Source organism: Equus caballus, chromosome 10 (genome assembly GCF_041296265.1).
Source record: "Equus caballus isolate H_3958 breed thoroughbred chromosome 10, TB-T2T, whole genome shotgun sequence".
NCBI classification, from domain to species: domain Eukaryota; kingdom Metazoa; phylum Chordata; class Mammalia; order Perissodactyla; family Equidae; genus Equus; species Equus caballus.
Window position 1 is genome coordinate 84,664,008 of NC_091693.1, and position 26,061 is coordinate 84,690,068.

Genomic DNA, 26,061 nt, shown 5'->3' on the forward strand with positions numbered 1-26,061 from the left:
TCCTCATCTATGAAATAAAGAGAGGGAGAACTCATTCTCTCTTAAAGACCCTCATAGTTCTAAAACTGTACATTTAAAAAAATTATTTGGCAAACTGTACGCAACATAAAGTTGAATGAAAATAGGCATCAAAACCAAACATACAGTATGAGCCCTACTTTGTGAAATGTATACAAATACGCATTTACTGAAGTATTCATTCCACATGCTATGAACGTAAGGTACAAGGATAAAAACAAAATATTAACAATGAGGTCTATAAGTGGAAATAAAGCTGGCTTTTATTATTTATGTTTCTCTGTATTGCAAATTGTATTCAACGAACATATAAATTCATCATAAAAAGATCCAATTGCTTGAATCCAAGCTTGATATGTGAAATCACAGCTCCTCGGCCTCGCGCAACGAGAGTTCTCTAGAAACACCAGCAGTCCGGGATTCAGTTAGGGGGAAGGGGGAGGGGGGACACCCCTCAACTTTGTTTTTCCACAGCTATTTTTCTCATCTAGTCTGAATCCCCTCCTCCGGGCCCCCTCCTCCCCGCAAAAATCTCCTGGGAGTGACTGAACGCAAGCAACCTAAAACTGGAATTTCTGGGGCTGTGTGGTTTTCTAAAAGCACTGTATTTTCATCTCCCCACCTCCACACACACACACACCCAGAATTGGATTTCATACTTATTTTCGAAACATAATCTCACAGCAGTATTTAAACGTCTTTAAAAAAAAGCACAGGCAGGCTCATCGGAAAAACAGAACCATTTGGCACCTCTGGAGGTGATGTCATTGCCAGCCATGGCTCTGAACTGGCTCTGGAATCCAGCTGTGGCTGGAATCCCTTAGCCCACCCAATGCTATTTAGCAGAAAAACACAGGCCTCCCTGGCCCCAGAAAACCTCAGGGTCACACCTAACTGCTCTGCTTGGGAAGCCCCGTACTTGCAACTTTTCAGCTTGAAACTTTTTGTAGAGCACAGCACCAAACACCATCAGGACCATCCTTGGAAGACCAAACTTTAGCTGCTGCAAAGCTTTATTTATAATCTGGAGGGCCAAACAGGCTAGTTCTGCAGGCCTGTCTGTAGGCAGACCCCGACTCGTGACATGCGTGTCCCAAAAGCCTGATTTTGAGTCACTGATTTGAAGAAAAGAACCATCCATACAGCCTAACCCCCAGAGGAAGCGATGACTAGGCTGGGGAGGGGGTAGGCACAGCAGGGGAATGAGATGGGGACGACAAAAGTAAAGTCGATCTCATTCTGTGAGGTGAGGGGAGGAAATAGAAGGCCTGGCTATCCATACAGATAAAATAACGCACAACGATGGTTTCAGACACAAAGTAAATGAATGAATGCTATTATTATGATTTTTCCCCACAGAAACAGTCATTAAAGTGAGTACTAACTCCCTCAGCCTACGTAAGAAGGTCCAATTAATCTGTAACGCACCTGAAGGCACTGAACACTCACCTGCAAATTTTAACAACAGTTCTAAGGGAAACACACAATGAGGAGTTCTGACTAAAACACAGTTGCTCCCTGGGAGAACAGCGGGAGATGACCCTGGCTGCCACCCGCCCTTCGCACCGGAGTCAGTGAAGAATCCCCATCCATCCACCCCCTGCTCCTGCAGCAGGAGGCTGGGCCCCTCACAAGGGGCCGAGGTGGGCACTCTGGGAGCCCGCACTCGAGGAGTCTAGGACATGGGCCTCCACTCAGGTCCCCCGCGTCCCCACACCCCCTCCACCAGGCCCTGCTCACCTGTCCCTTCTCTGTAAGTGCCAGAGTGCAGCCTCCTGCCTCCCATTGCCAGCACCTCACCAATATGGTCCCCTATGAAGGGAAACCAGAGCCCTCACCTCCCAAGTTCAGTCCAGAGAGCCACACAAGGCCTTACCACTTACTGTCATACTTTCACCACTCGTGACGATGGGACATGATGAGGAAAGCCCAAATATGTTGGTCTGCTTTTACTTACACTCTAAAGGCAAGGCCAAAATTACACCCAGATACCCAGATGCTTTTTTTTTTAATCATCAAGACCACAGGAGGAGGAGGGAGGTAGAACTTCTATCTCACAATTCCCACGACTGTGCCTACTTGATCTTTTACAGAGCCGTGTTACCTTCTCAACCCTCTAAAAATTAATTTTCAATTATCTATTGCTGAGTACGTGTTTTGTGGTCAATCCATAACTGTCTAAGTCACAGAAAGCTCTCCCTATGACCCAAAGCACATCACAAGTCCCCTTTCCTACTGGCCAGCTTTGACAGAACCTCAGGATCTCGGAGAGGACCCAGACTCTGGCATTCTGCCATCTGTTTCCCTCAGTCTCACAGTGAAGAGCTGCAGAGACCCAGCGATCAGCCAGAAGCTCAACCAATGTGTGAGCGACGCTTTTCCCCACCACCCATGATGTTTCAAGTCTTTACTGGGGCGAGGGGCTGAATCCCAAACCTTCCCATGTACAATCATTCCAAATCCAAATGGTTTTTTTTTTTTTTTGAGGAAGATCAGCCCTGAGCTAACTACTGCCAATCCTCCTCTCTTCGCTGAGGAAGCCTGCCCTGAGCTAACATCCGTGCCCATCTTCCTCTGCTTTATATGTGGGATGCCTACCACAGCATGGAGTGCCAAGCAGTGCTATGTCCGCACCCGGGATCCGAACCAGCGAACCCTGGGCCGCCGAGAAGCGGAATGTGCGAACTTAACCGCTGCGCCACCGGGCCAACCCCCAAATGGTTTTATTAGTATACTCCGACTCCTTTCTCTAAGGCCCAGAACTGTGTGCCTACTTAAAAAGCAAATCCCAGTGACCCGGCCCTCCTCACCCCCTCAGCTGCTCACTCCCACGCTCACATCCCAAGCACTGGCTTTCACATTTTTCCAACTGTGACCCAGAGGAAAATACTTACATCCCAACCCAGTTCACAAATACACAGTAAACACACCCAGACTTAATGGAAACAAAGTTTTCAAATGACTACGTGTGACCCACTCCGACCAGCGAAACCCTATGCTTAGGCAACTTGTGCCAAACCCAGACCCAACCCCGAGCCAGCAAGCCTGCTCTGGGCACTGACAGCCTCAGCTGGAAAAGGGTCCTCTCCCCTCCCGAAGGGGAAGCCCTGCACAGGGGCAGAGTGGCAGCAGTGAGGCTGACCCGAGGCGCGATTATTGCTAATTGAAAGCTTTTCCCAAAGGGCGAGGCTTCTTTTGTCAATTCACATAAAGGTTCCGTATAGAGAAGAGAGGCCTGACTCTCCTGTTGTTGCTTCAACTTCTAAAGGCCAGTCATGGCCTTCTTAAAGGATTTCCTGAAAACTCCTGCCCTAGACCTATAATCCTACCATTATCCCAATTGCATGCATCCCAGCCTGTTAGCTTCTATCTTTCCAGCTCAATCCCTCTTGAACCCCAACTCCAACAGTTCTTTGACCTTGAGCAGCCTGTGCCCCGACCACCTTCCCACTGCCCTGTCTTCACTACCCTCCCTCAGGGGCTGGGCAGCCACGGGTCACCATGATACCCTTAACTCCCAGCCATGCTAGCCTCTAGCACATTCACCTGCTCTATTTCCAGCTAACTCTGACCTTACCTCAGACCTGTACCCAGGTAGCCAAATAAAAATACCTACAACACACCTGTCTCAATTTAAATTCACAACTTTAACTGCACTCTTAGAGATCTCCAGAGATCCTACGACAGTTCCCCAGTCAGCCGCACACCCCCGCTCTCCTGGACATAAATTTCACACCCGTACATAAAGCAAACTAATTACACACCAAAAAAACGTATGATCCTGGAAATTGGCTCTTGTTATGGTCTCAACTGCAATCTAACTACAGCTGTCCTCCAACAGGGAAAACCTGGTATTGTTGAACGAACTCAATGTTATAAATAAACAAAAGTTATTAACCATTCATAAAAAAAATCTGCCCAGTACAAGGCTGACTTCCAACACTACTAAGTTTAAGGGTACTTAACCATTAAAGAGCAGAAGAAAAAGTGTATCTATTCTCAAAATATATTCTTGTTTTCTCTTCTTTAACAAAAATGTTTGGTAATATTCTCTTACTTCTCTTACCAAAGTAGTCCATGTGCAACTCTGCCCCGCCTCTCAGCACCGTCAGGAATCACAGTTTATTGTCCAAATATAATCTGTTCAACCATGCAAACACCTGTGCAATCAGGCGTGTTCAATTTCCAAGGGACAAGTCTAATGACATGGCCGCAGTGATAAGCTCTGGTGCCCTGCTGGTGGGCCTTTTGCTGAAAGAAACAGCTTTTCCCATAATTATCTCTATGTTGAATCAAAATGTCTAATAAGTGCTTTCATGTAATTCAACAGAAAAACAAAACACACGCATTATGGAGCTGCTGTTATTCTACCCCAGGGCACTAATGGTGACACTAATGCACATAAGAAACCCCAGAGTAAAATGAAGTGTCTCTTGGAATTCAAGGGCCAGCAGAACTGAAGCTAAGGAAGCATATCTGCCCAAGCAGGCCATAAAAGGTCAAGGCCAGAACTCCATGTGCTCCAAGAAGGGCACCACGGGAAATCACCGCAGGATAGAAATCACGGGGTATTGCTATCACTGTAAAACTCAGTTCCTCCTGGAGGAGGGGAACACACGACTAACATAGTTGAGAAATCCAGATTGACATCACATATGCCAGCAAAGAGGCAGATTACATTCCAGAACATGCAAAGGCTACGAAGCCCTTCAGAGCAAAAACATAATTACCTTGGAGGAACCTCAGGTAGACGGCAGGAACACCACCTGGACCTACAGATACGGTCAAGGCCGTGACCCAGCCTACCAGCCTCAGTCACCCAGACTGCCAAGACAAAACAAAGGTGCACAGCGCAAACCACACCAATATGTTCATGCTAACGTGGCAGTTCCTACCTTCACTCACTCAGGCTCCTTCTCAGCATCCTGACTTTCAAACACCCTACCCAACACTTTCTATTACCTAGTTCTAAGACTGCCAAGATGTCAGCTTCTCCTCCTCCACCATTCATCCACTCAACATTTAGGGAATGGCCACTATGTACCCAGCACTGTGCTAGGACATCATAACCTAGTAAGGGACACAGGGAGGAAGCCAATGACGACAATTCACTCTGAGAAATACCTACATAAAACAATGTGCAAAAAGGCATAAGAGCAGAGAAGGAAGTGAGGTAAAACCAGAGCCATCTCTGAAGGATGAAGGAAGCAAAGAAAGGAGGCACAGAACCCCAAGAAGGTGCAAAGGCATCAAGACACCACTACAAGTTGCTCCTTTCAACTTTCAACCTTTGATCAAAAATCACAAAGTTTAGGCCCAAGAACTCACAAGTTAATAAGATGCAAAAGTAAATCAATTTCCCTACTAACATGGTAGCTATTTTTTAAGATTTTATTTTTCCTTTTTCTCCCCAAAGCGCCCCCGGTATGCTAGTTGTATATTTTAGTTGTGGGTCCTTCTAGCTGTGGCATGTGGGATGCCGCCTCAGCGTGGCCTGACGAGCAGTGCTAAGTCTCCACCCTGCATCCGAACCTGCCAAACCCTGGGCCGCCAAAGCAGAGTACGTGAACTTAACCACTCGGCCATGGGGCCGGCCTCCATGGTAGCTATTTGAGAGATACTGGACCTCGAGATTTCCCCTTTTTAAGGTTATTTAAAAATTCCATTTATCCACTGTATTTCAGTTTTCATTGTACAAAGCGAATCAACACTTGACTCTGCTGATAAGCGTGCACCTACGTGTATCACTCACACTGCATCCTCTGCTACTCAGTATAATTAGGGGAGGCACACTAGGACCAATCTCCATCCCAGTCAAAACCTGGGTGGGTATCTCTCTCGTTCTTTTGCTTCTCTCCCACCCCAGGCCAAGGTAGTTCATGTACCACTCTGATGGTGGCTAAGATGACGGTAGGTAACAGTTTAAGATGTGATCTCTTCTAAGTCGGGACAGAGGATGAAGGCAGGAGGCAGCTGAAAAATAGAATCCAGTGTAAGGTCAACTTGCGTTATTTGGCTTAGGGCTGGTGAGCAGACAGGTGGATAACCCTCTTCCTCCACCTGTAGAATAGAGAATAAAAACTCGCCTAGTTACCAGTGAGGTGTTTTGTAAAGAAAAAATCTCAGGAAGACAGAAACAGTTTCTAATTGATTAGATTTGGTCCATGCCCTATCTTAGCTAGATGGGGGTTCTTCCACCTCTGCACTAACAGCATTTTGGTCAGACAGGTCTCTCTGGTGAGGAGCTGTCCTCTGCAGTGTACGATGGTCAGCAGCATCCCTGGCCTCCGCGCACTAGATGCCAGTAGCTCACCCTCAAGTCGTGGCAATCAAAACTATCTCCAGACATTGCCAGTGTACCCCAAGAGACAAAGATCAGCCACCTGCCCCCACCCCAGTTGAGAAGCACTGTGCCAGATGATGAGCATCAAGCTATTTATTAAATATACAATAAAGAAGAAACTGATGCTGATGAACTGGGCAAAATTCTAGGAAAAAGATTATGTCTTAACCAGCTATTGTCTGCATTTTAATGAAATCTAACAGATATCCCCAACAGAAGAGAATCACCAAAATTAAGGCCAAGGAAGTCACGCAAAGTCTGGAGCATTTAAGCAACAATAAGTACAGCACACAGATGCTCAGGTTTGGCGGAAGCTGCAAGTGAAAAAGAAGAGCCTAGTTAAAAGGTTAAAACTAAATCAAACCAAGTCTATCTTCACATACGCAAGCCCATTCCACCTCCAAAAAAATATCTTCAACAGATTTTAATTCTACAAAATGAACATCTGAAACAGTAACTATTTTGAAATACTTAGAAACACAGAGACCAGACTCCAAATCCCAGCCGGCTCCAACCATTTTCTAGCTCCATGACCCTGACCTCTCTAAGCCGGTTCCCTCCGCAGAGGGGACGACGTAACCAACACAAGGACGTCAGAGGGTGCCCACACTGGAAGTACTAGTGAGAGGCAACTACCAGTAGTTTCTCATACATATTTTATAAACGTATTTCTAATACAAGATGGAACCCACTGCCCAAGTGAATTAAAAAAACACGCTTCTAGTAACTTAACTGAAACAACCCGTTCCTGTAAAAATACCCGCCTTAGATGCCAAGATTTACCTGCACTCTTAAGTCAGCAGAAGAATGAATTACCATCCAAACCCATGGTTACAATAAAAGCAAAAGAAAAATGCTGCCCTTTTTTTTTTCTTTAAGACCACGTTATCCACTACTTGTGCTAACTCCAAATATTTACCCAGATTTTTATCCAAATCAACCAAAACACCATTTAAAGCGGCTGAGTTTAAAAATTACCATCTAAATTTTCTACAAAGCCTAACAATCGAGTAGGAAAGAAGAGCATTTTCTCACACATACCAGAGCCAGTTTGCAGTTGCTGTTTTTGCCTCACAGAAGTTGTTTTCTAGCCACAAGCTACTACAAATTGTTCAGACCTTTTGGCAGCAACACAGGAAACTGCCCTTTTCACCCGTTCTCCCACAAAAATGTAGTCAATTTCTAGGCAGGCCCATCTCTCAAGGCTACTTGCTTCACGGAGCCAAATGCACACAATTTTTCATTTAGCCATATGAAAGAGCCCCAAATAGTTTGCATTTTTGTGAAGAAAACTGAAAGCAAGTCACCAAAGACCTGTGGGCAAAGCTCTGCATTAAATCAGCTCCACCACACTTGACGCCAGCATTTGAAATTTATAGGGCATTTGGCATCAGAGCTGTTTCTGTTTTATCCAAATCGTCCAGGATGCAATAGGCAACACGTGAAGCCACTTCCTGCGGCTTCATTGTCCCTGGCTTCCCTCTGTTCTCAACCTGTCAGGTTTTAAATAAGTAGTCAAAATAGGTACCGCTGCCTTTTGATTTAAAAAAAACCCTCAAATCTTCCCTTTGAATCTGGGGTTTTCCCACAATCTTAAGGATCACACAAAGGTATTTCAGTAACCCACAAAGATGACGTTCCTCTCAGCTTTTCAAATTCAAGCATAAAAAAATCAATCTATAGTCTCTCCTTCAATTACTTAAGTAGAGGTGAGGGGAGGAGGGGGTAAATTACTCAACAGCTGTAACATTTAATTTCTAAAAATAAAGCCGAAATTGCCTTTTGAATGCAAAATTAAAGAAGAAACTTGAAAACCAGGAATTCCTTTCTGTCTCATTTGGCTTAAAATTTCAGACAGGTCATTTATTTTAAATAAATAAAGAAAGAAAGAAGCCCAAATGGCAGAAAGGCATCTGCAGTTACTCACAAAATGAAGCTGGACACTGCCCTGCCCTGGGACGCAAAGGCCAAAATTCAATCCGGCAGACCAAGCTCCCAATTCACAGACTGAGAAAGAAAACGAGCCCTGTATTTTCCAGGGAGCATTTTCTGTCTCCAAAACTGACTTGCAACCTCAAACAAGTTCCAGTAATGACGCAAAGGCCACTTCTCCAAAGGGTACAGTATCAGAAACTGTCCAAAAACCACACAGGCAATGGACAAGCAAAGGAACCGCGATTCAACTACACACACCATTCCTTTGATTTAATAGAAGTAATCCAAAGAACAGAGTCCAATATCAACACTAACTTAAAATATGCTCAAGTTCAGAAGTCCTTCTCGAAGGTACACTAAGTTATTCCAGCAAAATAAATCCTATAGATTATACTGGGAAGAAATCTGGAAGGGAAACTAAAGAATCCAAATTAAAAATTCAAAGGAAAATTCTTACATGTCTAGTAGGTAAGAGGCCTCGCTTGCCTGGATCTAAGCACAAAAGGCACAGCCTGTTATTTTAGGTAATCTTTCCAGTTTAAATAGATAACACGCACATGGAGCAAGCGCTAACTGCAGACAAGCTTTCATTTGCTGCTGCCTTAACTGACAATAATGCAGACCATCTTTCATCTCCATAAACAAAACAGAATATCAAAGAGCCATCACATGGTTGTTTACCACTTAGCATCTTCAAAGTCCATCTAATTGTTAACATTTATGAGAAAGTGTCTACGGAAGGAGCAGAAGAAAGGGCCTCCTCGCTGGAGATCTGTTTCCTCCGCGGGTCTGAGGTGGCCTGTGGGCTGTTCAAGGCCAGCATGAACAGCCTGCCGGACAATCACCAGAGAAACAGAACAAGCATTTCTTGAGTTCACTGTCCACATCTTCACACGATTTATTTTCGAGTAAGTACACAAGAACAGAAGAGCAGCTGCCCGAAGGTTATCCAGAGGTCTGGCACGAGCAGTGGAAGCGCTCAAGTTCACCGTTCAAACACATGGCTTTTCTGGCCCACCTCAGAAAGTTCCGCCTGGGAAAGTTTACTTCAGATACGAGGTAGATGAAAACTAAGGGATCTCCTTACCACTGTCACATTTTTTAAATTTCTCATGCCATTAGAAAACCCATCGCAAAATATAATTGGACTTTTCTAAACAGCAAAAAGAGATGAAGGAAGCAGACTCGGTCAGCGGCCGTCCCACGGCCCTCTGTGCAGCGCGGGCGCGCCGTGCAGTCGCGGTATTACAGAGCGCATGGCCAACGCCGGGGGGGACAGCACACGAGTCCCAGACGGACTGACTCCCAAGAGGTTAAGTTAGCATCTGGATTTACTCACCGTCAGTTGAGGGTGTGTTGTTTGCTTGCTGGTGTGTTTGTGTGCTTTAGGATCTCTCCGTGGTTTACTTTATATGTGGCAAAAGCGCTAAAGGCCCTTCATGCGTCCAAATGAAAAACTCGACACATTTGGCTTCAATCAAGCCAGCGTTTCTTGAAGACAGATTCCAGCTATGAATCCTCCACATTTGTGTGCTGGAAAGGGTGAAAAGGGCAGTTTTCTGTGTTGCTGCCAATGGGCTGAACAATTCTCAGTAGCCTGTGCTAGAGAACAATTTCTCTAAGAAGAAAACTCAACTTCCAAGCCGGCTTGGCGGACTTGTGTGAAATAATGTGATTTTTCTCCATTTACTCTTATTTTCTGTTACACCTTTTCCAGTAAAATCCTTCCCTGGAATTTTATAATCATGTTTTTAAATGACCTTGTTAGTGAAAATAATGCTTAACAGGTTAACTGAAAACCAATCTAACTTTTGCACACATCTAACTTTTGAGCACTAAAATCCTTTCTAGTCTTCTCCATCCACAATATAGTACTAATTTTGTTCAGGTATTCATTTCTGGAAAGTTCTCTCTGAATTCGTCCTGCAAACATTGATTAGACACTTTATAAGGAAACACAACACATACACACACCCCAACCCCCCACCAGGCTGCTTGCTCACTGTGGAGAACGCCAAAATGAACGAGAAAAGCTCACAGCCCCTGAGAAATCAATCTAGTAATGGAGAGAGAGAAAGGGCAGAATCCTGAGGGGGGGTGTCAGAGAATCTGTGTGTGTTTTTTGTAAATTCACGGATGATTCTTGTGCATACTAAGTTTTATAAGAACTAAGGTTTAAGAACTGTATTCACACACACAGAGACACCACCCCCCCCAGAAAGGGAATAAGTTAGTAGGTCATTATTTACTTAAAAAAAACCTCACCACTGAATCACTCAAATTAGACAGCCACCATAGTTATATCTAAAATATCACTCATTTGGGCTGGCCCAGGGGCATAGTGGTTAAGTTCACACGTTCTGCTTCTCGGTGGCCCAGGGTTCGCCGGTTCAGATCCCAGGTGTGTACATGGCACTGCTTAGCACGCCATGCTGCGGTAGGCATCCCACTTATAAAGTAGAGGAAGATGGGCAGGATGTTAGCTCAGGACCAGTCTTCCTCAGCAAAAAGAGGAGGATTGGCAGTAGTTAGCTCAGGGCTAATCTTCCTCAAAAAAAAAAGAAAAGAAAACATCCCTCATTCTGCTACATAAATGAAGTGTACCTAGACGTCAAATTGTCTGAAAAAACTATAAAACTATTATAAAAAATGAGAAAGGTAAATCCCAACTACTGCCACTTAATTAGAATAAAACTCCTGCCTGCCTATTATTTCAGAAAGTAATTAGAATAATTAAGTGAAAATATATATGAATAGGTTTTGCAAAGAGCTTTAAAAGTTTAACATTATAGCACTGGTCAAGGAGCAGCTCTGGTTTTATTATCCCCAGTTAATAAGACCCTGTCGGGAACAAAACAGGCAATGAATTAACATTGGCTGGATTTTCAAAATCAATTTCTAGGCTTCCAGATGAGTGGAAAATATTCGCCAAGGTTGCATACCTCTCAGTGGTTGCAGGTGGCGACATTATTTTGCATAGTTTCAGTATTGCTTTCATATTTTATGTAAATATTATCACCACGTTCATAGTCCTTTGCATTTTTAGTTCAAGATTAAGTTTTTCAGATTTATCTATGCTCATATATGTAGCTCTATGTAGTTCATATATGTAGGTCATTCTTTTTAACTCCTATATAGTACTCCATCATAAAATAAAATAAACTTTCCTTTTCCCAATTGAAGGATAGCTTTCCACTATTTTGCTATTAGAAACATCTCAGTGAGCACTTCTTCCACGTCTCTGCCCAGAGGGACAGGCATCTCCAGGGCACACACCTACTGGAAAGCTGGCTAGTGTGGGACAGTCAATTTTACTTGATATTGCCAAAATGTTCTCCAGGGTGGTTGTACCAATTTATATTCTGTAAATGATGATAACATTTTCTCTACATCTTCCCCACATTTGATGTCTTTAGACTGATATTATGATGGATATGGAAAAATCTCTGTTTAAACTTGAATTTCCTAACTATTAGTGAGATTCATATGCTTACTGGCCATTTGGGTTTTCAGTTCTGTGAATTGCCTACAATTATCCTTGATTTTTCTGTTAGGTTGTCTTTCTTTTTCTTATTGATTTATTGGAGTTGTTCATATAATCTAAATTTTAATCCTTGTAAGATACAGGCTATTTTCAGTAATTCTCCCTGAAAGTCCACCCACAATGGTTGGAACAGACCAAAGTCACTTTTCTTGTATGACTACCAGGATGGGAGTAGGTGGTCCACGGCTGACACATTTAGTCAAGAATGTCATCGGGGCCGGCCCGTGGCCGAGTGGCTAAGTTCGCATGCTCCGCTTTGGCAGCCCAGGGTTTCCCCGGTTCAGATCCTGGGCGCAGACATGGCACCACTCGTCAGGCCATGCTGAGGCGGCATCCCACATAGCACAACTAGAAGGACCCACAACTAAAAATACACAACTATGTACCGGGGGGCTTTGGGGAGAAAAAGGAAAAATAAAATCTTTAAAAAAAAAGAAGAACGTCATCAAGGAACTAGGCTTCTATGCCCTTGCTCTGCCGTCTTTAACACACAGCTTCAACCTCTTCACTGCAAGACAGATGCTGCAGCTCTAGACACTATGTCCACATTCCAGGCAGGAGAGGAAAAAAAAGACCAGACCCCATATTCAGAGAGTAAAGCTTTCACAGAAATTCTTAGCTTACATTTATTTCATTGCCCACAACTGATGATCCTTAAAGGACATCAAAGGAGTCATTGCCCACAACTGATGATCCTTAAAGGACATCAAAGGAGACAGCCATTTTTAAATGGGTACAAAATTAGGCCTGTGTTAGTAAAGAATGGGCTCGGTAGGCAACTAGCAATGTCTCTCAAACATGCATAACAAACATATTCCACCAATTTGAGCCTTGTCTTTCCACTGTAGTATATTTTCCTGTATGCAAGTTTATTTTAACGGAGGCAAATTTCTCAATCTTTTCATTATTTGTTTTCTATGTTCCCAACTTCCCAACAATGCTTATATTTTCTCCTAAAAATTTTACAGATTGGCTTCCTGCCTTCAAGTCTATCTATAATGCATTATAATGAATTTCTGAGTATGGTATAGAGGTAGGGAATGAAATTTTATTTTCTTTCCCATATGGACACTCAGCGGATGTACCAGCCCAGCTTCTTTAATGGCTCACCTTTTCCTAGTGATTTAAACCCCCACCTCTATAACATGACAAGTTTCCTCATATTGACTCATATTGAGTTTCTGGGCTTAAACTGGCTTACATCAATTCACTAGCCTAATTATCTATCCTTGCCAAATAGTTTTAATAGCTTTGATACGTGTGGTAGGGAAAGTCTTCCCAACTCGTTCTTCAAAATTATTTTGGCTATTCTTGAACACATGCTCATTTCCACATGAATTTTAGGGTCAACTGTTCCATAAAAACCCTTCTTGGATTTTGAGTGGATTTTCACCAAAATTATAGATGTATTTGGGAAAAACTTGTATCTTGACAATATCGAGCATTTCCATCCATGGACAATGACAGCTCTCCATTTATTCAGCTCTTCCTTTACATCCTTCAATGTTCCCTAATTTATCCATAAAGGTTTTACATATTTTGCTAGATCTGTCCCTAGGAAACAGAATTTTTGCATTATTAGGAACTAGAAATAAGGTCTTCTTAACATGGCATTTTTTAATTGGCTATCCCATGATTCACTTGGGTTTTACACACAGAATATATAAACTGCAAAAAAGTTTTGATTCTTCCTTTCCAATATTTATGCTCATTTCTTTTCTTGTCATATTGTACTGACAAATTTCAAGAACCACATAAACTACTAAAATAATTTATTTTGACCTTAAGAATATTATGCTATTATCATACTGTTAAGTATGTTAGATATTATTTTGAAAAATACCAATTAGGATATTAGAGAATTATATTGTATTTCTAATTTAGTTAGCATTTTCATGAATATTGGAATTTCATAAAATGCCTTATCTAGCAAAACAATTACAAGTTTTCCTTTCAGTTGGCAATATGATAAAATCTATTAAAGAAATATGAAATGGTATATTATTCCTACATTCTTGAAATGAATTCTACTTGGTTATAGTAGACTTTATTTTTGTTTTATTGGGTTCTTACATATATTTATGAGTGACATTAGCCTATAATTTTCTTTTTTTTCCCACTATTCTGGTCAGTACTTGTTATCAGGGTTATGTTGGCCTTGAAATTTAAAGGAGAACACTTCAGTATAGTTCTGTTTTCTGGAACAGTAAGGGAGTTTTCTGTTCCATAGTAGTATGAAAATAGTTTCCCACAGTCCAGGCCCAGAAACTCATGTTTTTCAATCTGTCCTATGATTATTAATTTCCAAGATTTTCTATTTCTCCTGGAGGAAAACATTTATATTTCCATAGGAATATTTCTATTTTGTTGGCTATTACTACAAGGGGTGCATCTTTATAATGTCTTCTAGTCTAAGGTTGTAACTTTTTTCCTCATTCTTTTTTTTCCTAGCTAAAATAAAGTTTTCTCCTTTATTGAGTGACTTCCCATACTTCCCCACTCACAGAATTACCTTAGATATCATTCCCGTTTTTTTTCCTTCTCCGGTTTTCGCTCGCATCATTAACTCCCTCTTCCTTGTTTACTGGGGCTTATTCTTGGTTCTCTTTCTATTGTCTTAAATGTAATGCTTACTTCATTTCAACTTTTTCCATCTAATATGGCAGTAATTTAAAACCATGAATGTCTGCATACAGCTTTTCTTAGCCTCTTCAAGTTGTGCTATGTAGTGGTCGCTTTCTTAATCTGTTCTAAATAATCTGTAATTCGAGCTGTTATATTCTCCTTGACCCAAAGTGGTTTCTTCTCCTTCTCTACTGCTTACGCACATTCCAAGACTCCAAGACGCTCCCAACATGGGCGTTTCCCACAGTTGAATGAAATGACAGCAAAAAGACCCATGAATTGACTTTCCTTGATCACTATCTATAGTATGTTTGGTGAGAGATGCCAAGCAACAACTTAGGCTCGCTCTTCACACAGAGTCAACCAGCCCATTGCTGAGGATTAGCCTCATACTGGCTGTGCTGCTCCTGCTCTCAAAACAGTTCTCAGCTCACTCTGACCCCTCCCTTCCTCACTGCCTCCCATGGTTTAGTGAGTGCTGTGATCCTGCCACGGAAGCAGCTCACCGCGGGCGGAGAGCATCATTTCAGCAAGCCTCATCTCAAGACTGAGGACTTCCTATGTCACCTACTGGTGGCTCTAACTATCTGTCAGAAGGTACAACCAACAGGATTGAATGAAAAACATTAAAAACCCTGCACAGACTCAAAGAATGCATTCCAATACTATCCCAAGCAAAACCCTGGCCAAAAACACCAAACTGATACAAAACAGAAAATTCAATCAGGAAAGTAAGGAAGGTATACATCCGAATACAAGGCAACTTTTTTTTCTTAAAAAAAACCTCAGGAAAGAGGGAATCCTCTTTAAAAATGGTAATAATAGGGGCTGGCCCCGTGGCCGAGTGGTTAAGTTCACCCACTCTGCTGCAGGAGGCCCAGTGTTTCGTTGGTTTGAATCCTGGGCGCTGCCATGGCACTGCTCATCAAACCACGCTGAGGCAGCGTCCCACATGCCACAACTAGAAGGACCCACAATGAAGAATATACAACTATGTACCGGGGGGCTTTGGGGAGAAAAAGGAAAAAATAAAATCATTTAAAAAAAAAGGTAATAATAACAATAGTAGTAAGAGCATCAGCTAACTCTTCTTGAATGCTTCCCAGGCACCAGGCATTCTGCTAACAGTTTTTGCATAATCTATCTAGTTTAATCCTCACAAACCCCATGAAGTAAGTAATATTCTTGTCTCCACTTCATAGATGATGAAACTAAGGCACAGAGATGCTAAGCGACAACCCAGGTATGCTGGCTCCAATAGTGATCCTAATTACTATACTATATACTACCCAATACTACACGCTTTATACCATCTCCTACAGATAATTCTTCATCAGCTTTATATTCAAACCTTCATAAAGTCACTCATCAAAGGGAACAATCTCTGAATTGCTTTACTTTGCACAATAAATTACTAATATGATTGAGTTCAAATCTGGGCTCAACCAATTAGCTTCTGTGCAAGTGATTTAGTCCCCTTTCCTCAATGTCCTCAGCTGCAAAATGAAAATTACCGATTGCATCGATCTCCTAAATTGAGTGTCGGGTTAAAAATGAATGAAAACATTCTAGTTCTATTACAGCACCTGGTACATGTAAGCCATCATGTTAGCTGTCATTGTAAGAACAGAGTAATCAGCATTATCATCCATTGTTCCTAGGGGGTATTTCCTTCCAATTATAAATAACATCATCATATACAAGCCTTTTAAAAATTGAATTCTGTAAGATCAATCTCTTGTGGATATCACAGATATTAAGTAATCAAATATGTCTCTGGATAAAATTCTTGTGCCATCATCATACTTTCCAAGAAGACAGGAATTTCTGTCTGTTTTGTAAATCATTCTATTTCCATTGCCTACCACATTGCTTGGTACCAATTCATTTTTGTTGAATAAATTAGTTAAAAGTACGTCTTCAAACAATTTAGAAAGAAATGAATATGTTATGTCGTTATGTCCTGGAAAACTATGTCAAAAAAAAAGTTTTACACAAAAACTTTCATAAAATGAAAGAATGGCAAAAGCAATTCTTCTATATTAATAAATGATATACTGCTATTTAATACATACAGTAATTACTAAGTGGTAAATCAAAAACTTAAACGATTTTATTATTTCATCTACTACTCTAAAAGTTTACATAATCACGACGACCTAAATCATTTGAAGGACGTCAACTGCCTTACTATGCATTTCCTTTCCTGTCATCCTTCACCTTCCCTCCAAAATTAGTTCCATCTAATCTTTAGCGAGCCAAAGATTTCAGTGCATACAAACATAAACTTCCCTTTCCTGAAGAGAACTCTGTCTACAGGAGTATTTAACTTTCTTTTCATATCAAATAAATAAACTTTTTAAAAACAAACCATGGAGAAGCCTGCCAGTTTATAAGTGGCAGTCAGTCCTTATCATTTCACTCATTCAGCATCTATTTATTGAACACTCCCTGTGAGTCAGGCATTGGGCTAAACTCTGAGAAAAGAGGAGGGAGGTAAGACCCAGCCCGTGTTCTCAAAGCACTCCCAGTCCCTGTTAGAGAGAGAACTAAACATCATAAAGCAGTATGACAGGTCCACCACCGAGGCAGAATCACAGAGGAAGGAGAGAACAACGGCTGCCGGGGCGAGGGCAGTACAAGCGAACATCGCTGGATGACCACCCTTCTCCCTGAACTTGGAAGGTCAGTGGAAGTTTGACAGGCGAGGAAAAGGCAAAACAGGCAGAGGGAGTAACATACAGAAAAGCCCAAGTCATGAACAATGTGGCACGTTCATGAGGACACTGAGCAATCTGTAATTTGGTATCACAAAGAGCAGGGTTTATGGTGGAGAGTGTTGGGAAATGAGGGTGCAGAGCTGCCGGGAAGGAGGGGTGCTCATTAAAAAGAGACTTATATCCTTGCTGAGGAGGCGAAGGCAGGACTAAACCTACCCTGCTCAAGAAGTTCCCATTTCTGTCACAGAAGGGCATGTGACAGATGGTGAATAGGCAGGACCACAAGCCAAAGCGTGCACGTCAACCATGAGAGGCAATCACCAGCACACGCAAGTTATTTATGCTTTAACTGTCAAGTTCCCCAACTAGACAGAGAGGTCCCTGAGGGCAGAACCACACGTATGACTGAAGCTTCTATCCCAAAGGCCTACAGCCGCAATTCCTTTATGTAACAGATGTCAAAGGCCTACAATGCACTAGAAATTATACTAAGCACTGGGTACTCACGGATGTTATACTGTCCCATCCCAACTAATGCCAGAGCCTCTCTGAGGAAGTGACATTTACAGCGATACCCGAGGATGAGAAAAGGAAGGCCTGTAGGAGTTTCAGTTCCTATCCTCTACCTGTATCCTCGGCTGACGTTTAACAATAAATAACCTCTTCCTTAATACACTTGTTAGGATTCAAAGCCACCCTTGTCTGAATTCTCCTGTTTCTTAGTCCCCTTACTCTATATTCCTCATTGTCTGCAGGTGTCCTTCCAAAACTCTGTCCAGCCCATTTCCTTCTCCACTGGAGGCCACATTCTACTCTGCTTATTTCAAGTTTATTTTGGTATTTTTTTAAGTCCATGCTTTTTTGATTGCTTTCATATAAATTATCTAGTTAAGAGGCAATGCAGTGGAGGGGTTAAAAGTGTGTCAGCTCAGTGGTCAAACCCCTACAAGGCCCACCTCCACCCTCGGGAAGCATGTGATCCTGGACACCTCTCGAAGCCTGTTTCCCCTCCCAGATGACAAGGATAAGGGTATCCAATTCCTGCCTTGTTTTGAGGATTAAATGAGGGACTGCATAGAAAAGTACTTAGCATAACACCACAATGTTAGGCATTTTATTGTTAATCACTAAACCAACATCCTAAGGAACTTAAGGCATGAATTATTACCTTTTTTAACAGACTTGCTCAAGATCAGACAGCCATTATTTCTAGTGTAGACTGCCCAAATGTAATGTACATTTCTGGACATAATCAATTATCAAAGTCACAATATCAAACCACTGGCCCACATTCATCTCCTCTTGGATGAGTGACTGTGGCTTTGTCAAAAATCAATCATCTTCCCAGAAAATCAACTCCCCTTTAGACTTTCATTTCCTAGCTGCCTCTAACCCCGTTTTCTCCTTCACCCACATTTGTCATGACTTGCATCTGCCACCTGTTCTTTGCACAGGTCGGTAGCTTCATTGCCACAGCAAACCCTCTGCTCCAAGGCCACCGAGGTATGGAAATACTGTGCAAGCAGCAAGGCAAGCTCAGAGCGGAATATCATGCGAGGGGACCTGAAGCCCTGAGCTGGCCTCCTGGGTTACTTCCCTGCCAGTGGTCTTGGTCTATTTCAAACTGTATGAAGCTCACAGGGGTAAAAGGAAACCGAAATATAAAATCATCCTTTAATAGCATAGAAAAATCCTCACAAAGTGGATCAGAGCAAAGCTGTGCAAAATCACCTAAAAGACACCAAATGGCCCCAAGTCACTAAGACTTGAGTCACTATGACTGAAATCATTAAAATGACTGAAAAAAGTTTGTCCACCTTAAGAGTGGCCCCCAATGAAGAAACAGAGAAAAGAAATTCAGGGGGAGAGTATGTGGTCAGACTGACCCACATACTTAGTCCCTTCTAGCAAGAACGGCCCTATTGTGAGGAGGGATGAGGGCAGGGACCAGAGGCATTTTGCTGATGCTATGTGGACGAGGCAAAGCAGCTGGCCCAGAACACGCAGATAACAGATATGAAAAATAGCAGAGAACTACTCATGAGCCTGCTCTTACCATTATAACCAACTTTCCAGTTCTGATTCCACACTCACAACTCACTACGTGACATGTGTCATGTGGCCAACAAGCAGAACACACAATAGACAGGATGATGTGCATATTTATTCCTCTTGCCCAATATATTTCCCACTATAAGTTAAAATTGGCATTCTAGTAATTTTGACCCTTCTATCTCTTATAAAGGTTCATTATTTGTTTGCAGGAGTTGTGTTTTTGGTTTTTGTTTCTCTTGCTGGGCGGGGGAGGAGGAAGGGCATGGTTCAGCTTTCCCACGCCCCACAATTAACAAGATACTGACTGACAAGACCGAATTTGCATCTCTAAGGCAGAGGCTCAAACTCTGGGCTAACGTGAGTTGAACAACATAAATATCACACTGTAAGGGAAGTCACTGTGTACCAACACACCTGTCTGTCCTGGTGTACGACACCAATTCAGGCCTTCACACAAATCATTCTGCACATCTCGGCCAAATCCTATTCAGCCTTTTAAATGTTATTTTAATCTTGCCATAACTGAGCAGCTCCAATGGATCCCCACTGCCTTTCAGATCAAATCCTAACTCCTCCAGCTTACAGGAAGGCCTTCTCTACCCAGTCCTCCAGCCACAGTCCGGCCCCTCTGCATTCACCCCATCTCCACCCGGAAGCACTCATTTCACCTCCATTCTCTGGTCCCATCCCCTTTCTCTAACAGAATTCATCCGTTCTTCCCAAACTTCTTCCCTTACTATAAATTCCTTTAGGTACCTCACTAATACATTACTGGTCTTAAAATTACTCTGCCACTGTTTTATCTATTTAGCTCATTGTCTAACATTGTATAAGCTGAAGTAAAAGAATTCTGACCACTTACATATCCTTCATTCCAAGTACATACCACGTACGGGACCAGACAAAATATAGAGGAAAAACACTTATTTTTCTAATGAATGAAAATTACTTGATGACAACCAAATACTAAAAAGTTAAATTTCCGTCTGTATCAGGGTTGGGTTTGAAACTTTTTCTTTTCTTTCTGAGAGCCATTAGGTGTAACTGATTCCTTTAAATCTGAAATACACTTGGTCCTAACAGCAAGGCCTATCATTTAGACTCCCATCTAAGTGTCTGTCACTCACATCCAAGCATGTATTTTAATATAACAAAAGCTGACAAGAAGGCAAATAGGCTTCCTTTCCACCAGGCCAGGCCCCAACATAACTGTGGTAGCTCCCCCTGGAATACAGCAGATTGGGTCTCGGCAGGCTGTTGCCTAGGAAGTCAAACAATTATCACCCATTACACCTCACAAGCCTACAGGGATGCAAATGTTTGCCAGAAAGATACAAGGCCAACGGCGAATGCAGCCAATGATTAACAGTGGCTCCACGAGCCAAACGTCACAGCAATAGGACTGGCATCACTCCAAAAAGTTTATATGCACATGACATCAACAAAAACGAAATGCTTGTATGGTGTAACCTCTTGTCCCAATGTTTATCACAAGACAGCACTTCACTAAAGGAGAGCAGTTTGTTCATCTTCCTTAAAGAAATGAAGGATAATCTCTGGGCCTTTAATCCTTACTCAGTTTTCAGGTCCTGCAGTGATCAACCCTTTCTGTACCACATCAGGAAAACATGGGAAGCAAGTGTGATGACCTTTCATTATAACCCTTTACAAAGGCCATGTGTGCATGCAACTTCCTAGGTAAACATGCATTTAAAACCAGCGGGGCCTTAAGACAGTCCCCAAATTGGGAAAACTTCAACTTATTAAGCCCATCCCCCCAAAAAATCATCATTCATTCAACAAAAATTTATTGAGTTCATAAGCTAGACATTTAGAGATTTAATGATAAACATGAGTTTGATTTCCAAAAAGAAATTTTAAAGAATTGTCTAAAAAGTATTTATTCATGTTTCCAAGAATCTAAGAAGATTCTGAAGTCAAGTCAACTTTCTGCTGATACTCAATTGTAAAAAGCTTACTCAAAACGGCCAGGACTTGAGGAGCAAAGTGAAAATCCCGCACCGAAACTTCTACAAGAGCCTAAGAAAAACTCAACCGTCCACCAGGCGGGATTCTTAGTTGGTGGCTGCCAAGATAATTTCAAATGATCTGACAAAAAACTGATGAGTCAAAAGAAAGCCAGCGTTCTCATGTTTTTACAAATTAGATATCTGAGTTTAAAAGTTAGCCATTATAATTGATGAGGCAGATTTGTCCTTTATCACTGCTATGAACAAAAAAGATGATTTCAAACCACCAGCTCACATCACCAGTCTCTCCAGAGCAACAGCAGAACCACCAACACCTTTTAAGAATTAATACCTGCTTTAAAGACTATCTCCAAGGGGGCAAAGCAGTTATTAGGCCCCTTAGAAAAAAAGTATAAGCCAAACAAGTCCTTTGTGACTCGAGCACAAAGCACCTTCCATTCTGTGTACAGAAAGTATGTTCCCCTCTGAGAACACGTAATCACGTGCTATTTGTCGCTAATGGACTTGGGCATCCCTCAGGGTGACAATTTTGCTCTCCACGGAATAAAGCAATGAAGTAAAAATATCCCACTGTCTGATGCTCAGGACATACCAGACTATACAAGAAGTTGAGTCCAACTGGTTCATTATTTTAAAAGGGAAAATGTTAACTCTCAATGTACGGTGGAATCGTTAAATCTGATCCAGTACTCTGAACACTAAAACACTACATTCTCGAAGTACATGTCCCTCACCGACATAGCCTCAAACAGCAAAACTTTTCACGACTCCATAACCAGATGTAAAGAAGGCCATGCAGTCTCTAAAGCATACGGCAAATTATACCAGTTTCATGGAAGGTCAGGGCACACTACCTGCTACAGATAAATACTTATTTACATTTATATTTTCCTCTTCATTATTGCTCTCAAGTCATACTTGAGTAATCAGATGACAACTGTTATAAATAACAATTACTTAAAGCAATGTTTCTCAGCTGAAGTAATCTGAATTTGTCACATCCTTTTCCTCATGTCCCCAATTCTCCACACATCGTATGAAGTCTTGCTGCATTTGCGAGTGGCCAAATCACTGAGGGCACGCCCATAAGGACCACTCAGCTAGGCGGGGAGAGGGCTGCAAGGGAAAAAGGATCTACCCTTCGGGGAATGCAATCTGAGAGTTCTGATGATCAAAGCTTTTATCAAAGAGCAAACATTTCAACCTTCTCATCTTCCAATCAGTGTAACTTATTCGTGATAACACTACAGAGGGAATACTAAAGGGAAAACGGGTATCTTAGACTTTCCCTATGCACATGGTGCTTTCCTCTTAGCATGTCTACCCAAAATTCTGGTAAGGAAACAGGAGACCTTATCTCCTATGACCTCTCTCACCCCTGGTGGGCTCCACTTAGGAGAGCATCGGTGAAGTGCTGAGGCCTTCCCTATTTGCTTAGGACTGAAAAGCTTAACAGTCTAGTGTTTATTTTGCAAAAACCTGAAAATATCACCGCACCCCACTCCCCACCTGAGCATTTATGAAAAGGTGTTTTTAGTAAATTCCTCCAGAAAAATTCTAAAGAATCACCTGGGTAAACAGTATGTTAATCACTGTCCTTTCAAAAGCTAAATTTACATTCTACAACGTCATCCTATGGAAATAAATTTTTTAAAACATAAAGGATTGGAACTATCACAGCTCTATTTTTAAAATTCCAAGTTAATTACAGAAATTAAAAGTCTATTCCCCTCCATGGAATCCTGAATATGATTCACATTCAAAGAATGACTTAGATTTTATCCATTTACTTTGAAAACTTTGAGACACCTGTCAAATTACAAAGCAATTGCATAAACATTCCAGTGACATTTAACTGCTACCAAACTGCAGAAAGCTGATCTTTAACAGGCCACAGCTGTGGGTGCCACGCTACCTAAAAGTCTGACCCGAGCCTCGATTGTTCCAGGCCCTTTGTCCAACAATGGAATCCTCAGGGGAGGATTTGTTCTGTTTTGTTTTTCCGTGCAGCACCCAACCCAATGAGGATAACATGTGGACTGTGGCCGTGCACAAACACACGTGCACTCACCGTCACCCGCCCACGATACACTATTCAGAACCACTGCTGGCAGTTCTTCAATTCCTTTAACAAAAGGCCCAGGGGTCTCCCAAGAACAGAAGACTCCAGACCAGGGCTGTGCTATACGCTTACAACAACCCGACAACAAACCAGAGGCTCAGCGAAGTGACATCTCAAGAGCGAAGCCAGCAAGATGCGAAGGAGGCTTCCGAGAGCTGACCACCTGCAGGCCTGCACCATCCTCGGCCCCGGGCAGTACTCTCAGTGCTGCGGCCCTCCCCGCTGCCTGACCCTGTCCTCGGTCCGCGCAGTGCCCTCCCCCAGCCCCCTAGGCACAGCGACCCTCCCCACCACCTGGACCTTCTGCTCTCACCACTGCCTCTCCAACCCTCGGTTTTAAAGGATTTAAAAGCAACTCTTGGAGGAGGTGTACCACAAATTGCCAAAACTGCATCAACAGGCTTCTACTGGGAGCGCTCCTCCGCTGACTAAATAGCCAGGACTCACCTGTGATGAATAAATGAAAAGCAGTAAGATATTTTGGAGTATAAGAGGAAGCCATTTGGTTTAAAACTAATTGAACCTGACGGTGTTTTTCCAGAAAGGCCTGACGTGGCCTGTTGAGAACGCATTGTACATCTGCTTTGAACATTTACAACGTCCCAAAGCCAAGAATGATGCCCTTCAAGAAAGGGATGTAGTTTCCCCCGCCTTTCAGTATTTCTTTAAGGATAAGCATCTCTTCCCAGAAACTAAGGATTAATTACTGACCTGCTGACCACCAACTTGCTGTGCTCACCTTGTGACCACTGACCTGCTGAGCTAGCTAAGCATCTCGCGACGGCAGAAAAGGGGCATTCCTGTCATATGTGATGTATGCTCCTTGTTCCAAGACGGTATATAACCACTCTGTACACCCTACTTCTTTGGTGTGCTTCCCTCCCTGGGGAAGGAAGGCCCCTGGGCTATATCCTCAGACCTGGCTCATCTAATAAACCCACCCCAATTTTGATGTAAAGATTGACTACCGATTATTTGTGTCGACACCTGCATAAGTCTGTATATCTTCAGAAAGCAGAAAGTTAGCGACAAGTCATCTTACGTAAGCCTTCCTCCGTATGGTAATAAGATCAAGGTAAATATGCAGCCTCCCCTGCATATTTTAGATCCTCAAATAGCTCTCTTTAAGATGCACTGCATTTCCAACTAGGCAGTTTCTCAAGCACCTACCTCAGTATTAAATAATTTTCTTAATCAGAATCGTTTATATAATGACTCCACCAGCCTCATCTTGTAAAAATGCACTTGTAGTCAAACATAATTACATATATACAGCAACAGCTGCTAATAAAGTAAATGACATCCTCCGTCTCAAGGTACCAAAGGCTCTCACTGATTTTAAAGTTTACAGAGAATATTAAAACGCAGTGCAGTGCTAAATACCAAGCAGGCACCTCCAAAAAAAGTGAAATGATAGAACTGTTGGTGTAAGTACTTAACTCAAACAGCAGATTTACCTAAATGTCCATTTAGACTAATGGGTAGAAAAGAAATCAGACAGGTTAGAATGAGAAAACATACAAAGATTAAACAAAAGCGGCAAACTAGAGTAAGCTACCTAAGTAATAGCAATGGACCAACAAAATGCCAAAGGAAGGGCTGACCGGGTACCCAAATGGCTCTGAAAGAATCAAACATCCAGGGAGTAAATTCAATAGGTTTGTGCCAATAAGCAGGCTGAGAGAATGCATGCTCAATATTAAGTATTAGAATTATCTGATTTAATTAACTGGAAATTTTACTAACTACAAATTAAAACTAACTCTTGGCCAATGTTACAATTCAAAACTTCCTGATTTCCCCATTCAATTCTTCCATTACATGAATTGCCACAAAAAAGAAAATAATTTATAAACACACTAACTGAAAACTCAGTAGAATTATAAACACTTATATCCAAAACAATAAATAAATAATCCAACCCATGAGTTATTAATTACGTTCACTCTAAAATGAAGCACGGAAATTAGGGACGTGTTTTCCAGGATTTTGACTATGAAGCTCTAACACGTCTTCTGTCTCAAGCTTTCTCCCATCTGAAGGCAGCATTTAATAAAGTACACAAACGAGAATTAGGAAAAGATTCCACTTTAATATTCACATTAGCAAAAGATAAATCTCCCTCTTTAAATGCCATGAAATGATTTCTCGAGGAAGAAGGCGAAGCCACACAAGTCAAAGGACATTACTCCAAAGGGAATAAAATGTAAAAGGAAAGAGGAAACAGCATCTGTTCAAACGAGACAGCAAATCTCAAAGCAGCTTCAGTTCTGGGAAAGATATCCCTAAAAACACATTTGATGAGAAAATCACTCAAAGAAATGCTTACAGATAAGCCCCTGACCACGTGTATGTGACAAGAGTTTCCAAGCACCACAGAAAAGGTACCAACAGCCTTAGGGCACACAATGCAGTGGGTTAGGGAGTTTAGCACAGCAGTTCAGAAAGCAGTGGAATGGTACAAGGCCTTCATCCTTACTTCATTTTCTTTCATACATAAAATACAAGAGCATTTACCTCCTTTCAACTCCTGAGAACGTCAGGGGAATAAATGAAATAAGAGTTGTGGTTCCTTTGAAGAAAGCTGATTATATAAACCTTCATTCTTTCTCACTATTCAAAAACTGGCTTGCACAGGTCATAGGTCTCAATGGGACAAAGTAAAAACTCATAAATGGCACTATCCACTTTACAAAGTATTAAAGATC

At 42.1% G+C, this 26,061-nt stretch overlaps 1 protein-coding gene and 1 pseudogene across 39 annotated transcripts in view; one reads left to right on the top strand and one right to left on the bottom strand.

Moving 5' to 3' along the window:
* EPB41L2 (erythrocyte membrane protein band 4.1 like 2) overlaps window positions 1-26,061 on the bottom strand; it is a 204,421-nt gene that overhangs the window by 149,100 nt on the left and 29,260 nt on the right. The window contains exon 1 of one of the 39 annotated variants that reach the window (XM_023651073.2): window positions 9,636-9,829. The exons of the other annotated variants lie outside the window; for them this stretch is intronic. The gene's annotated coding sequence lies outside the window, so the exon portion shown is untranslated. Of the gene's footprint in view, window positions 1-9,635; window positions 9,830-26,061 lie in introns of those variants that run through there. 39 annotated transcript variants of the gene reach the window in all.
* Window positions 3,122-3,298, top strand: LOC138916067 (U4 spliceosomal RNA; annotated as a pseudogene).